The sequence below is a fragment of the Indicator indicator genome, chromosome 25 (genome assembly GCF_027791375.1).
Source record: "Indicator indicator isolate 239-I01 chromosome 25, UM_Iind_1.1, whole genome shotgun sequence".
Classification (NCBI taxonomy): Eukaryota; Metazoa; Chordata; class Aves; order Piciformes; family Indicatoridae; genus Indicator; species Indicator indicator.
Window position 1 is genome coordinate 14,228,347 of NC_072034.1, and position 15,536 is coordinate 14,243,882.

Here is a 15,536-nt window from a genome sequence, read left to right on the forward strand (position 1 = left end):
ACCTTAGCATCTAATCTTTCCTTATTCAACGTGGGTGACAAAAACGTGAACTTCGCATGAATGAGCCAGCTGTCTAAATCTGTCAGATAGCACAGTTTTATTACACTCTTCATAATCAGCAAAGCAAGAAAGTCACTGAAGTATTTTAGCAACATTTAAATACCTGACAGAGAGAACATCTTTAATGCTTTCTTTCATGAAATACATTTAAAAGTAATCCCAACCTTGACTCCACTGTGACATGTTATTTTCAACAACCAGCTGGGGAGATATGATAGTTCTTTTCTCATTGCTAAGCTCCTGGAGACCACATATGATACCTAAATTGAAGATTACCACCAGTAATATATATGCCGTAGTCATGTAGAGAAGGGATAACAATGATCTTAATAATAAAGGTAATTTGTTTACTCATGAAATCAGAAAATAACACTCCAGTAAAAACTAGGAATTAAATCCAGGCCTCATTCAAATTAATGGCAAAAACCTCACATCAACTGTGCTGCACACAGGAAATCACTTTCAAAATGTAAGGGAAATACTTCATTTTATTTTATTTTATTTTAAATTCTATTTCATTAATTCCCTCAGAACTTCAAAACTAAGAAGTAATCTAAATGAAGATTAAAGGGAGAGGGGAGATAGTTTGTAGGAAGTGTTTTGCTTTGCTTCTAAATCATCTTTTCTATCTTGTGAAAGCAAGAATCTGCATTGAGCCCACATGGGTACATAGGACGTCCCAGTGGAAAACAAGTATTCACATAAAAAAGACACACAAATCCTAGCTGCTTATTTATCAAAAGAAATTCTACTATTAAAAAGAGTGAGTAAACCTCAGGCCTAGCCACCCAAGATGCTAGTATAAAAAGGGCAACTGCAGTAATTGCCCTGAGAATTGGCATACCAAAAAAAAAAAAAAAGGGTCTGTAGAAAGCCTGTTGCCAGTTAGGTCATTCTGCAGCCATTCTCACACAGCCTCCAAGAGTGTCCCAGAATAAAACTGAGCTTATAAATGAAACTAGATAAATGAGGCAATTAGATAAGGGCCTCCAGAAGGGATTTTGTCTGTGTGTCTCTGTGTGTGTGTGTGTGTGTGTGTGTTTTCAAGTTGTCTCTGTCTCTGTCTCTCTCCCCTAATCTTTTATTCCATTCATTTCTTCCTTTATTCAGAGATGCTGCCTCTCCATTCCAAACACATTGTACGTTTCAAGCATTATCTGAGGCTTTCTGCTATTAAAAGAGAACAAACATACCTGTTGCAAGAAATATAATTCTAGTCCTGCTGTCTGCTAGTTTTCAACTCTGGTTTTACTATTTTGGGACAGCAAACCTTCATCTTCTGATCAGAAAGGCAGAATATTATTGGAATATAAGGAGAAACATCTTGACTCCAAAGATAAGCAGGGAGACAAAAAGATGTTATGTAAAGTTGGCTCCAAATTGTTTCATTCCACTTCAAAAAACAGTAATCTCATTTCTCTATTAACTCAAACCCTCCCCCTCAAGGAAATAAATTCCTTCCGTTAACAGTCAGGGACACAAATGCAAACCCTTTGTTCCTTTAAATCCTCACAGGTTATTCTGTTTGATGCAAACAATGTGTAAGTTAGGTGTAAATAAGAGTATAAATTCTACGTCACCAACATGACACCTCTTTATCTCCATCCTTCATCCACTTCTCCACATTTTGGCTTTGCAGCTCCTTCTTTTCTAAAACCTCAGCAAACGTAGCTCAGCCATAGATAGACTGAAATAATTTTGCAGAGGTGCAAAGTTCCCATAAAGTGAACAAAAAAAATATTCGTACATGTAATTCTGCTTGCATCCATAAAATAGGCATTTATAAGATTGGGAAAAAACCCAAACCAACATGGAACAAACAACTCCAAGGACATCTTGCTCTGCTTATTTTTCCTTAATTCTGTAAATCCTTTAAAAGACATTAATGCATTTTAATTTACTGTCCTTTAGTTTAAATGTATGCCAGTTTAACTAGAAGTGATGTTATTTTGTTCTTCCATCCAACTTAAAAGGTGATCTTTGTCATGGGAGAAACAGAAGGGAGTCAGGAAGTAAATAAAAACTATTTTTTTCCATTTTGCAATTACAAATTGAGCAATTTTCTTTTTAATTAAAAAAAAAATCAACTGAGAATCTTACTAAAAAAGCAACCAATCTAAATTTGCAGAAAATGTGTACCAAATAATCTTGGTTCCGGCTACAAAAAAAAACCCTGATAAATATTTCCAAGAGTATTTTCAGGGCAAAATGTTATAGAAACATTGAAAAAAGTTAGGGCTGTTTTGCTAAAATGCAGACTCAGTGCAGTGACCCATGTGTACTCTTTAGGATGTAGGTGTGAAACAGCAGAAGCCACCTGAAAGCTTAATACAGGATTACTTTAATCTTTGAGGGCCTGACTCAGAGTCCATTGATGTCAACTGGAAATCTCCTATTGACTTCATTAATTACAGAATTAAGTCCTTACAAGATACCCACTTAGCTGGCAGAAGATCTTAGCTTCAGACATCCGTGCACACATGACCTCTCTGTGTCTGCATCTGGAGTCAGCAGACACACCAAGGTTTTCTGGAAGAAGACTGCAGACCCAGGTCTGCCCAAAGCCATACAGAGCAGATTCTACTTAAAGAGGTGCAGAGCATAGCCAGTCCTTCTGGGCTTCCTTCTAAGTATGGCCAACAGTTACACCAAGGCTCTATTGAACCTGCCAGGGTTCTTGATCCTTCTTTTAAAACGCTGAGCAATTAGCTCCTTGGGTTTTGGGGTTTGGTTTGGTTTTCCTTCTTTCACACAGAATCACAGAATGGTAGGCATTGGAAGGGACCTTTGGAGATCATCTAGGCAAACCCTGCAAGGTTGCACAGGATTGTGTCCAGGCAGATTTGGAATCTCTCCAGAGAAGATTCCACAACCTCTCTGAGCAGCCTGCTCCAGGGCTCCAGCACCCTCACAGGAAAGAAGTTTTTCCTCCTGTTCAAATGGAACCGCCTGGATTCCAGCACTGAAGAGTCTGGCCCCTTCCTCTTGACCTCCATCCTTTAGCTATTGATCAGCATTAAGAAGATTCCCTGTCAGTCTGCTCTCCTCCAGGCTAAGCAGCCCCAGGTCTCAGCATGTGCCACTGAGCATTTTCTGATGTGCCATTGCCCCGTTTTATGAAGTAGACATAGTAAGACAGGGCCCAAACTTGCCCCCACAGATACTACAAATATCCATGGTAGAGTTCCATTAGCTGTTTTGAATCCAGTACTACAAAGGCTGAATTTGGCAGTGTTAGGCATGTTTTCATACCTTTCTTCCTGTATTTAATAGGAATGGTGTAATATTTCAATCAAGACTGCATCCTAGTCCAAAAATGCTGTTGTCACCTCACTAGTAACAGTAAGACTGAAAACGATGAGACTCCTTGACTAAAATGACAGGCCTAAGTGATTCTGGGGTGGGACATGAGCAAAAGGACAGACACTTGCCTTTGTACTCATTGATTTCAGTTGCAACACCATACACTGAATTTATTGTGCTATAAAATGCACAACGCCCAAACACTCTGAGCACAGCAATTCATTCTGCATAGATTTACACTGGGCAGCCTGACTGATCAGACAGTGTTAGGCAAGCCTTATCTGGGAAAAGAGAAACATGACTATTTTATAGCACCCTGCAAGTGGTTCAGCTGACACATGAAGGTTTTTCCTTCCGTTCAACTCATGAGTTATTAGTAATTACTAATTTGGTTGAGCTATTAGCAAAGGATTATCATGTTGTGCCATAACCCAAAGAAACTTCCCTTGCACAGGAAGTTTTTCTTCACATGGCACTGTAGTTTGATTTGAAAGGCAAGTGACGCTCCTACTTAGCACAGCTCTCAAGGATCAAGAGATCATTCCAGTGATCATTTCATGCTATAGGAATTAACAAAACAAAATATTCTCTGTTATGGAGATTTTAAGTGTGTCTTTATCTATTGTCTACTGTACACACAATGTCCTCTCTAATCAAGAATGTTCATAAACCACAAGGTGCATTACTGGAGAAGAGTTCTTTTTCTGCTGACAAAATCCCACTTCCCATCTGTTACATGTGAGCAACCAGGTCCCATGTATCATATGGTTAAGTTCCTTCTACAATCCATGAGATTTTCATACCTATTTTCATTTTGCAATGAAATCAAAAGCCCACAAAAAATAAATTAAAAATTGCTTAAGTTCCCAGGAAATTTCGAAAGAAGGCATCAGACGGAGCCTGTGAATATACACAGTGGCTGTGTTCACACTGTTCTTGGGTGGGAAGAAGGCAGAAAGAGGTGGCTGTTGTGAAGGGTTTGGTTTTTTTTTTTCCTTGATGTAGGATGCATTTTGCTGTAGGACAAAAAGGTGGCTTGCATCACAAGGCGGTAACAAACAAATCCCATTTTTTTGAATGTTCCTAGGAAGAGCAAATAAAAGGAAAACATTGCCTTAATGAAGGCATGAACTTAACTCATATCAAGACATACTGAGAGCGGAAACCATCTGGTATTCAGTCACCAGATGTATCTTGTAGTGATCTCCATTAATACCAGAAGCTGAAACCCTACCCTGTGAATTATCCAGAAATGCTATTAGCTGTTCCCTCCAAAATATACTGCAGAATTAAAACTTCAATTCCCTTTGGAGAACAATTAGATTGTAATGGGAGCCAAGCAGAAAAGGAAAAGGAAATACCGAAATTCTGTCACTTGAGAACATTACTGTTGTGCTATTCCTCTGTTCAATTAGTTTTATTTTATAGTAGCTGTCAGGTACTGTGTGTACATTTGAAATGTGGGAATATAGCTTAGAAAATATCATTCAAACTATGATTAGGTATCTCCTATAAACTGTGTTATACTACTAAGCATATACTGGCACCGACCTAGCAGAGCACTGGAGCACACAAGTAATTTTATGCTCTTGAGTCTCACTGAAGTCATGTGCTTAACGTTATTAATATGATTAAGTGCTTTCTTGGTTTGAGACCTTACAAGTCTTTGCAGGTCTACCTCTGTAGGCTACATATGCTATAGGTCTATTTCTGTTTAGAGAGACAGCAGGGCTGATGTTCACAACAAGAGGATTCAGTTACTGCCTGTCATAAATTCCAGATAACCTGAAATAATTGCATCTTTGTGCCTCCACTTCCCATCTGAAAACAAGTCAAATCGATCCTTGTCAAGCGCTTTGAGCTCTTCAAATGAAAAGTGCTATAAAAAGTACAAATTATTATTATATTATTGAACACCATGTATGTATACACACTATTATGTAATATATAATATATGTATAATGCATATAAATTCTAACAAATGTATTTGTGTAATATCTGAGAAATGGAACAGTTGTATCTGGAAGTGATAAATGCATAGAGTTGGATTTATTGTTAATCTGTGGATTTAATGTTTGTTTTTTTTTTTTTTAGACAAAAGGATGTTTAAGTGTATAATTGCTTTTCCTAATTTAATATATTTATGTAAATGCATGCCTGAAGTTCTGGATAGATAGTTATTCTGTGTCCCTTAAGCTAATAAAATATATTAAACTTTATCTTGCTATATAAGGTACACCTGCTGCTTTATATTCTTTGTTTGGTTTTAATGTTTTTGTTATGACTAAATGCATAATTTAAAATCCCTTAAATTTTAATTTTAATCAGCTCTTTGATCCTTGCAGTAAAAGCAAAAAGCCAGCAATTTATATATTCGTTGAAATGTACACTAGTTTTATGTATATAAATTCCAAGATGCTTTCATAAAATGTGAGTGAACACTGCTATTATTTTTGGAAGGGGAGGTATGGAATGGGGTTTCCTGTTTGCTTCTGGATAAATGAGAGTGAAAATTAAGACCTCCATGTTGAAAAGATACTGGTTTCATTGCAAGCAAGACATGAATGCACACAGAGCTTGAACAAGGGGCTTTCATGGACAGGCTTTCCAAGTACAGGTATTTTGGAGAATTAGTTCAGTAACAACAGGAGAGACATTTCTCTGGTTTGTTTATTTAGTATCCTCAGAAATGCATGTCATCACGTCAATGGATGTTGATTTCAGGTGGAGCATTTCCAAAGATTCAAATAAGGGCCATGAAAAATGGATGCAGGGTGGAATTCTTTCCATTTCTCCCCATCTTAAGTAACAGGTTCTGTTCCAGTGAAATCAACACCTAAGCACAGATGTGGGAGTAGGGCCAGCTCAATACTTCAACTCCCTACATGTTGTGATACAAAAGAACATTTAATCACGACTCTTGAATGCAAAACTGTGCATGCAGCTTACATCTATGAAAGTGTAAACGAGTTTGGACAGGGAGCACTGAAGAGCCAAGGGCTTCTTCACACACAAAGTTTACCCTAGTGGTTTTGAATTAGTCTTACACATTTAACTTACCTGAAGTGTTTAACCTGTCCTGTGTTTATTTTTTTAGACTAAAGAATGAAGCATTAATGACACCACGATATCAATGCTATCTCTACATATCAGAGCTAAACCAGAAGAGTCTTGAGATTTTCATGAAATTGTTTTTCCATTTTTTGGCTAGTTACACCATTAGTGATATGGGCTGATGGCCAGCCAGAGAGCCATGGTCCAAGGAAAATTTGAACTTCTCCCAAATTTGAGGATATTTGAAAACTGTATTTTACTTCAGCTTTTCAATGAATAAATATAGCAGTTGCAGCAGTGTTCATTTAAATACCATTTCTTAAAATTATTTCTCATTTGAAGAAGGTCACAGAACAAGAAACCAGCTAAAAGACAGCAAGTAAAAAAGGACAAAGAAATCAATGGGGGTTGTTTTGATCTTTCAGTGGGACCTACGTGTTCATGCAGAAAGTACAAGAATTCTGTGAGATTTGGTACATAATTACAACAAATACAGTGCAGCATGTAGTTCTGGTGACATCATGAGTCACTGAGTTTGTTCTTGTAATTTATTAAGACATTATGAAAACCCACTGACATATTTATAAGCCTTGGAATTAACAGCTACCTTTCATTTCTTTTACAACACAGAAGACATGAATTTTAAGTAAAGAATTAAATATACTCAGCTGTGTACAGCAACACTGTAATTCTAGCTAGAGCTTCCGATGGCATCCTAAACCCACGGAGATAAATTCTGCTCTGCCTTTAGATCAATCAAGCTTGTGAGGTTTGTCCAAGTCACCACAACTTTCAAAAGTAATTCAAAGCCTAAAGGCACAATTCTGGAGCATTTCATTTTAGTAATACAGTTACTAATAATATCTTTGCTTCAGTATTTATTCACTATTCTAAAAATATGTATTTCCGACCAGCTTCTGCCCTTTTATTGTCTTCTCTTAACTTCCATGTCTAGCTCTGTTCTTTAAGTCTTATGTCTGTTGTTTTCTTACAGAGATGCTGCTTCTCCATTTGATTGCACAAAATTGACTACCATATACATAAGTTTCTAACAAGATTGTTTATGGTACAAGTGATTGTTTTATTTTGCTTTACTTGAACAAAAACACCAAGCATGGGATCAGCCACTATTTTACCTCTAAATAAAAACGCACCACAAGTAAGTAGGGTAGAAGCTTTAAAATGCCAAAGAATCATTTTGATCTGTGTGGTTGCATTTATTTATTTTGGGGGAAGGGTTGGTTTGAGTCATATTTGATGACATGTCTAGAGATGACATACATCTCTGGCACAACTGGGCAAAGTGGGACACAGCTTTGGTTTTGAAAAGCCTAACTCAACAGTGGCCTTCTTGTTTGCTTGGTTTGGGGTGGTTTCTGGGTTTTTTTAAAGGTGGGGGGTTTGGGAGGTTTTTTGTTTTTCAAAGCTAGGACTACTCCTGAATTTGGGGCCAAAACAGTTGACTGAATGGCTCTTACACTGGCTCAATATTCAGTATTTAAAATCTACCATTTATTACTCAGGCTATTGCTGATATCACAGCCTTCTTCAACTGTGGCTTATCTTACATCAGTACAAGTTCACTGGTATCAGTGTCATCAGTAGGTGAATCAAGTTACATTAAGTAGTCACTTCTTACTCATTTCCTTACACTCAGAAATGGCTGCCAGATCATCCCACAATGAAACCAGTGTCATCATACCAGCAGACTTTGCTGCAGTTACACAGCTCTACATGTTTCAGCTTTTGCTATGCACAGTTGATCACTCAGAAATGGAGAGTAGGGAATGCAGCAGTTGTATGCCAGTCCTCCATTAGCTCAACTGTTCTCCACTGTTAGAAAGTTGAAAATCAATGAGATATATGCAAGCTATTTCTGCTTTAGGGAAAGGGAACATACACATGAAATCAAAGGGCTGCATTTGGTTCAGGAGATTTATAAAGAAGAGATCCAAACTCTACAAACTCTCAAGCACTGGAATTAGTGCTTTCCTGGTTCAGATGAATAGAACAGGTGCAGATCTAGCTTTCAGGTCTTTAAACTACACTAGCCCAAATAAATTACAGCTATGGAGTGTGTATAGCAATTCCAAGCAAACATTAGACATGCAATGCCCATGGTGCAGATAAAGTGCTTATGAACAAGGTGGACACAACATCTGTACTGGCACAGAACGCCTGTTCTAAAGTAATAGCTGCAAAATTCCCCCTATAAAGCATAAGACTGTTAGTACAGCTGCAGCTTTTAATAGCTATTGAATTTCTTGATCAGGGAGGCAGATCCAGAGCAAGGGAAATGGACAAGTGAAACTATAAACTGCTATTTTACACCTATGAATGTAATATCAAATAAATGTGGTCGATCCCACTTTTATTTTTTTAAGAAATTCATCCCTAGAGAGCCTTGTGCTAGATCTTACCCAGCAAGCCATCAGAAGGCACTTATGTCAGCCTGGCCCTGAGGTTTCCAAGCTGTATAATCTGTGCTCTAACATATACCTGTTACTTATTATATTTGCACCAGAAACCTGCAGCTACATACACATGCGTAATACCTCATGCATCATTTGCGCACTTAAGTCAAAGCTATTGGGTTCTAAATCAATGCAAACAAGGAATTAAAAGGTATACAATAAATTAGAGTGTTTTTAAGGTGGTTGTGCAAGAGAAAGTGACTGAGTTGCAGACAGACTTGAATATAAGCAACGGGATGCAACCAGTAAACTCATTACCATGTTACATTGCTAAAACTAGTCCAAAGAAAACAGTCCTATGACATTTTATGGGGTTTCTTATTTAAATACCTTAATAGTAAGGTGAATTTGTGCCTAAGACACCCCCTGGGATTTACTAGGATCATATTTACTTTGCATTTTTAATTACAGCCTCTTGTTCCTAATGGAACCTCCACAGAATTATCAGTTTTTCAGAATGGTGTTAAATTGTCGTTTTAATGTTTTTAAGCTTACTATTTGCTTGCAGAGTCTTCACTTTTTAGCCTGAAAACAAAATACAACCCATAATACTCAGGTAGCAGTGACTGCTAAGTCTGCAGATTGCCCTGATACAGAATTCACCTGAAATTACCCAAGATGGAGCACTCTTAATATTTTACGTTTAATGTCTCTCCTACTGGTTTTGTTTAGGACCACTTTTCTTCCAGGATAATAGCAGGCTTCAAACTGCTTGCTCTTGACATCTGCCTAAACTGTGCCCTTTCTGTGTCCCAAGCAGCAATCCCATTTACCCAGTTTGAGTACTATTGAAATTTCCTAGCATCATTATGTACCTTTTAATCTGGCTAGAAATGTTTCTGGCTGGCGTATATCCTCAGATGTAGCCAAGCAATATGGAGATAGATATCTATCTTTTTCTAAAAGCAATCCAGGGTAAGACACACAACTGCCAAAGTTTGCTTGAGACCTTGGAGAATCCTGAAAAGTTAGTCATAGTCAGCAGCTCAATTAACTTCATGGGTGGTGGTGCCAGTGTAATGATAAGAACACTACTACAATTCAGAAAGAAATGGATCTAACTCTTCTGATTACTGCCCAAAAAATTACTTTGAGTGCAGTCGTTCTGGTTCAATCCAAGCTGTTATGCAGCCAGAAATTATAAAAATCAGTGGGCCAAAAGAAGAGAGAAGAATGGATTCAGAATCTTCTGGCCTAGAAAGGTTCTTTGAAAGGGGAAAGGTCCACCCAATTAGTTCTGCCTAACAACTTAGTTATACACACTCCAGGATGTGGGACCTAGTGCCTCAGTTCTTCCTCCTTCCAGTCAAATGCCTTTTTTTTTGCCTCCATGCTCTGCTTTTCCAGCTCATCCATTTTCAACAGGCAGCACTGAGAGTTGCTCTTCTGCACTTCCTCACTTACCCTTTTTGCTGGGGCAAAGCGTATCTGAAATCTCCAAGAAGTTTTGCAAAAGAATTTAGGAACAAGATCCAAAGTGTTTCTAGAGGATAATCAGGGAATTTTTAATTATTACTATTCTACGAAAGCCAGAAGCATATATAACAGTATAGATACACACACACATATGTCAGTTCATATAACACTGGCACATATTTGCAAGGCAAAGAAGGCTAAACAGAAAAAGCATAAAGCCATCACATGAGCTGCTAAGAAAACAGCCCCAACATAAAAATTACCACCCGAGAGCCAGAAGTCTGAAGTTTTTTCAAAATCCACCTGCCAAAAAAGATCACAGAGTAACTCCAGATCTGTTGCTGTCCACAGGAAGTCTGCCTGTGATTTCAGTGGTGCCAGCACAGATTAAAATCTGATGAAATTTAGCAGTCTTTAGGAAGGCAAGTTCAGACAGCAGTGGGCTTCAGTGTAGCATGTGGCTATCACTGGGAGCTTTGAGCTCAAGCTTGCGGACAAACGAACACCCCTACAAAAAGCTCAACATGAAAGATTTCTTATGGTGCTGAGACATTCAGAAACCCACAAGATTAATTGAACCCTTTTATACAGGTAAGAGAAAGTGCTGGTAAGAGAAAGTGCTGAAGTGGTTTCTATCTTATAAAAAGAAATGAAAGTGAAGATGTCTTTGCTGAAGTTTTTAGTGACTACTAAGTTGTGTAGATATCTGGGAGATAGATTTAAATCACCTTGAGTATGAGCAGCAGTCAAGTAGGAAGTCTAAAGAAACAAAAGAAAAAACCACTGCAGGTAAGCCTGTGAAGCTCTTGTGTGGCCATTTGTAACTGTAACTGGTCTGCTAAAGTGTTTACTGACACCTCACTCAGAAATCCAAGCTGTGTGCTGCAGTGCAAAGACAGCCAAAGGCTCATTACTGACTTAAGTAAAACCTTCCACTGATCAGAGATTAATTAATAATTATTGTCAACCCTTTTATAAAGGGGAAACCCATGCAAATCAGATTCCTTCCTCTGCCTGTTTTGAAAGCTACCTACTCAGAAAAGAATGTTCTATCAGTTATCTGTAATGGGATTATTACCACATTTTCCCCATTAAGTTTCTCTTCAGAACAGAAAAAGCTGCTAAAATTTGCACAACAACTAGAAGAGACACAAGATTTCCAACAAACAAATGCTCACTGGACTGCATACACTCAGATTAACATGACCAGGGTAGGAATCAGCACCCTGTAAGGTGACACTTCAATATGTGACAATGCTGAAAATGAATACACTGGGTTTCTCATACGTAATGTATTTCACTGATTTCAATTAAACATAAAATTCTCCTGCATATTCTGCCTTAAGGACTATCCTGTTTTTTTCTACTATTATAAAATAACTGCTACCTCCCATTTCAACCACACAGCTAGGTTAGCTATTATTACTTACCTCCTGCTTTTTAATGTGGTCATAAAAAGCATGAGGTTTGGCCTTCCTTCTGTTGATCCATGATGACCAAGTATTTAAAATATTATTTTGGCTACAGCACAGTTGCACAGACAGCATGTGAACTGCTTAGAATGAAAGAGAGAAGGCATCTGCAGGCCCATTTCCTGCTGCTGGCAAGTGCAAAGAAATGTGAAGTTTAATCCCCAAAATCAAAGCATTAACTGAACTTTATCAGATGTGCACACTTATGTATACAAATTTAATTAACTCTTAAGTTTTTGGATGCATAAATATACTTATTTGTATTATTGAACATCCTTCAGCATCAACTATATGTGTATAGAACAAACGCTTATTAAAATCCACTAAAGGGATGTCTGACTTGAATACAGAGAGATCAACACACTAAGAATACATCTCCAAAGATTAGTCACATCTGTCCAAAAATTCAACAGATCAACAGGGATGGAAACCTCTGGGAGGTGCTGTCCAGTTCTGGTGTGTCCAGTTCCGGTGACCCACCATAAGAAGGACACAGCAGTTGGAACAAGTCCAGAGGAGGCCACAAAGATGATCTAAGGGCTGGAGCACCTCTGCTATGAGGATAGGCTGAAGGAGCTGAGGTTGTTCAGCCTAGAGAAGAGAAAACTCTGGGGGAACCTTACAGCTGCCTTCCAATACCTGAAGGGAACCTACAAGAAGGCTGCAGAGGGACTTTTCATAAGGGTGTCTAGCAACAGGCCAAGGGGCAATGGTTTCAAGCTGAGGGAGAGCAGGTTTAGACTGGATCTTAAGAAGTTTTTCAGTACAAGGGCGGTGAGAATCTGGAATAGGTTGCCCAGGGAGGTTGGGATGCCTCCTCCCTGGGGGTGTTCAAGGCCAGGTTGCATAAGGCCTTGAGCAACTAAGTCCAGTTGAGAGATGCCCATGCCAGGGAGGTTGGATTAGATGATCTCTGGGGTCCCTTCCAACTGAGGCCATTCTATGATTCTATGAAATTGAAAAATTGCATGATGCTACCTACAATACCCATTCTTAAGATCAAATGGCCATTAAATGACAGATATGAAAGAACGGGTTCCAAAATATGATGGGGTTTCCATCATAAAAAAATGAGGATCAAATGAATTTTTTCAGTTTGCTTCTGTCAAGGACTGACCATAAGAATTTCTAAGCAATATGCAGGGGAATATTTTAATAACAGGAATGGAATAAAATTCTGAGAAAAAGAATTAGAACCTGATTTGCAAAATCATTTGCATGGAAAATTGATGTCTGAACAACATTGGAAGTCTGGCTTTTATTTCCTGATCCTGCGAACTGCCCTACTTGCTGGCAGTTGGAACGAGCACAGAGCATCGGCTTATGGATTTTAAAGTTTCACATATATATCATTTTCAGATTCATATCTTGACAAGAAAAAGCTTCTTTACACTCATGATTTCCTAGTGTCATATGATCATCTCTCCAGTGTTCAAGATACAAGATGTAACTTTAAAAGATAAACAGCACGAAATGCGTTTACATTTTTTTAGACACATGGGTCACTTACAGTAATTTTTTCTGCCTATCTTTTGATTAGTACATATCCAAATTCCTCAGCAGCCCAGACATGAAATGTGAAGAGATAAGCTAAAATCTGAGATTTTCAGGAGTGGTGAAATGCATGCTTTCACCTCACCCCCTTTTAAAAGTGTCAAATGCTTCCTGACACGCTTAGGTCCATGGAAATGGAACATATTTTCTCATTACATTAATTAATGGGTCTGCTTGGGTGGTATAATTCAGTATAAATTTCCTTTAGTATTCTGTCATACCTAAAAAGGATCTTATTTTTGTGATGTCTTTAAATTTTTATGACTTCTACTCTGTTTAGTCTGTGTGTAATCCTTCTTTTGAAACCTAATGTCCTAGAAAATCTGCAGGTTTTTCTCCCAACTGGCACACTCTCCAGTTTATAGTCTTTTTTTTTTTTTTTCTTGCCTTCTTAGAGCTCCATGAGAGTCCTTAAGGTGCAGTTCACAGCTCAGGGAATTTATGATGACATCGTCAATGTAAACTAAAGCACTGCCATATATTAAACCTGACAAGATGCTGTTCATTAATCTCTGAAATGTGGCCAGGTGTGATGTAATGAAGAGAGGCTTCCAACTCAAGAGAAGCCTAGCACAGCTCCTAGCTCTGCTTGATGGTGGCTTCCTTTACCTCATCTGGGAGAAGGGCTGCCTGGGTGGGGACTCACACTGGAAGCGTCATTTCAGAAGAATGTGGCTTGGGGAAAATGAGACAGGGTAATCCCTTGCCATGCCAATGCTTCTCAAACAGCTCAGCTTCTGCTTTCCTTTCATTTCCAGGTTAGAACACTAACTTGGTAATGCTGTCGTGAACCACAACTTCCCAAGGAAATAGTTTGATGGGCTGGAGGTACATTTTTCTGTATGAAAAAGAGGAGCATTTGAAGTACTGAAGTCTCAACCAGTGGAGAAAAAGCAAGAGCAGGCTCAGAAGACAGAAAAGCTGGTGCTGCAATTTACATGAGCACTAGGTCTTGATCAAAACAAGGCTCTAATTTGCTTTTGACAGTTTTAGTCACTCCTTTTTTTTTTTTTTAATGAATAGTTCTACTGTTTCGAGACCAAAAAAAAGGGCAAATCAGAAGAGATCAAATACAAGGAAAAGCTCAACATTTCCACATCATAAATTCAAACCTCAAAATAAATTGATAAATGTTACTACCTAATTTTATTTCATTAACAGTGTATGTGGAACATGTATCGAATGAAAATAAGACTTTGAAACTCATTCCTGCCACAGTAACTGAAGACATGGTGAATGAACCTCAAACTCCTGAGTTGAAAAAGAAACAGACCTGTTTTTCCAAATATGGAAATAAAATGTGAAAATAAGTATTTATATACTCCATAATTTAACATTTTGTGTCCATGCAACATTGAGGTCCACATCCTGAAAGAAGTTATAGCATTAAATAGTTTTACTCTCTGCAGATCATAACCAAGCCAGCTATTGCAACAGCACAGAATTGGTTGATTTTCACAGATTTGATTTCATCAGTTTTATCCAGCTACAGATGGCAGCTTTTGAGTATGAACATAGTTCCTACAATACCTCCACCCCAGGAAGAAAGGACAGTTCCTCTCAGAAAAAATACGGTTTGGGTAACTTTTGAAATATCTCCTGAAATTTCTAGGAAAGAATGCAGAGCAAGACTAGCCTTGCATTGTCTCCTGACCAGGCAGAAGACTCCTTGTTTTAACTTCTCTTTTTTGGTTGTTATTGCTGTTATCATTATATTAAAATCTCTCCTGTTTATTCCAAAGGAGAGTACTTTCAATGCATCCTGAGCTCCTTAGCTACAGAATCATAGAATTGCCAGGGTTGGAAGGTACCTCAAGGATCATCCAGTTCCAACCCCCCTGCCATAGGCAAGGACACCTCACACTAGATCACATTGCTCAGAGCCTCATCCAGCCTCATCTTAAAAACCTCCAGGGGTGTGGCTTCTACCACCTTCCTGAGCAAAGTGAAAAAGACAGCATAAAATAGCAAAAAGACAGTGGAATTGGAAGCTGACAGACTGTTCTCTTTCAAATTTTAACCCAAGTTCTAACAAAACGATAACAGAAACCTACAAAGTTCACGTTAATTGCATACAAGGTTCATATCTATTAGAAGGGATTTAGTACAGTTCCATTTCACCAATTTACTGTGAATGAAATCTGCCTGTATTATGTGTGCATTTCCACATCCTTTGTGTCCCCTGCAACAAAACGATGCTATG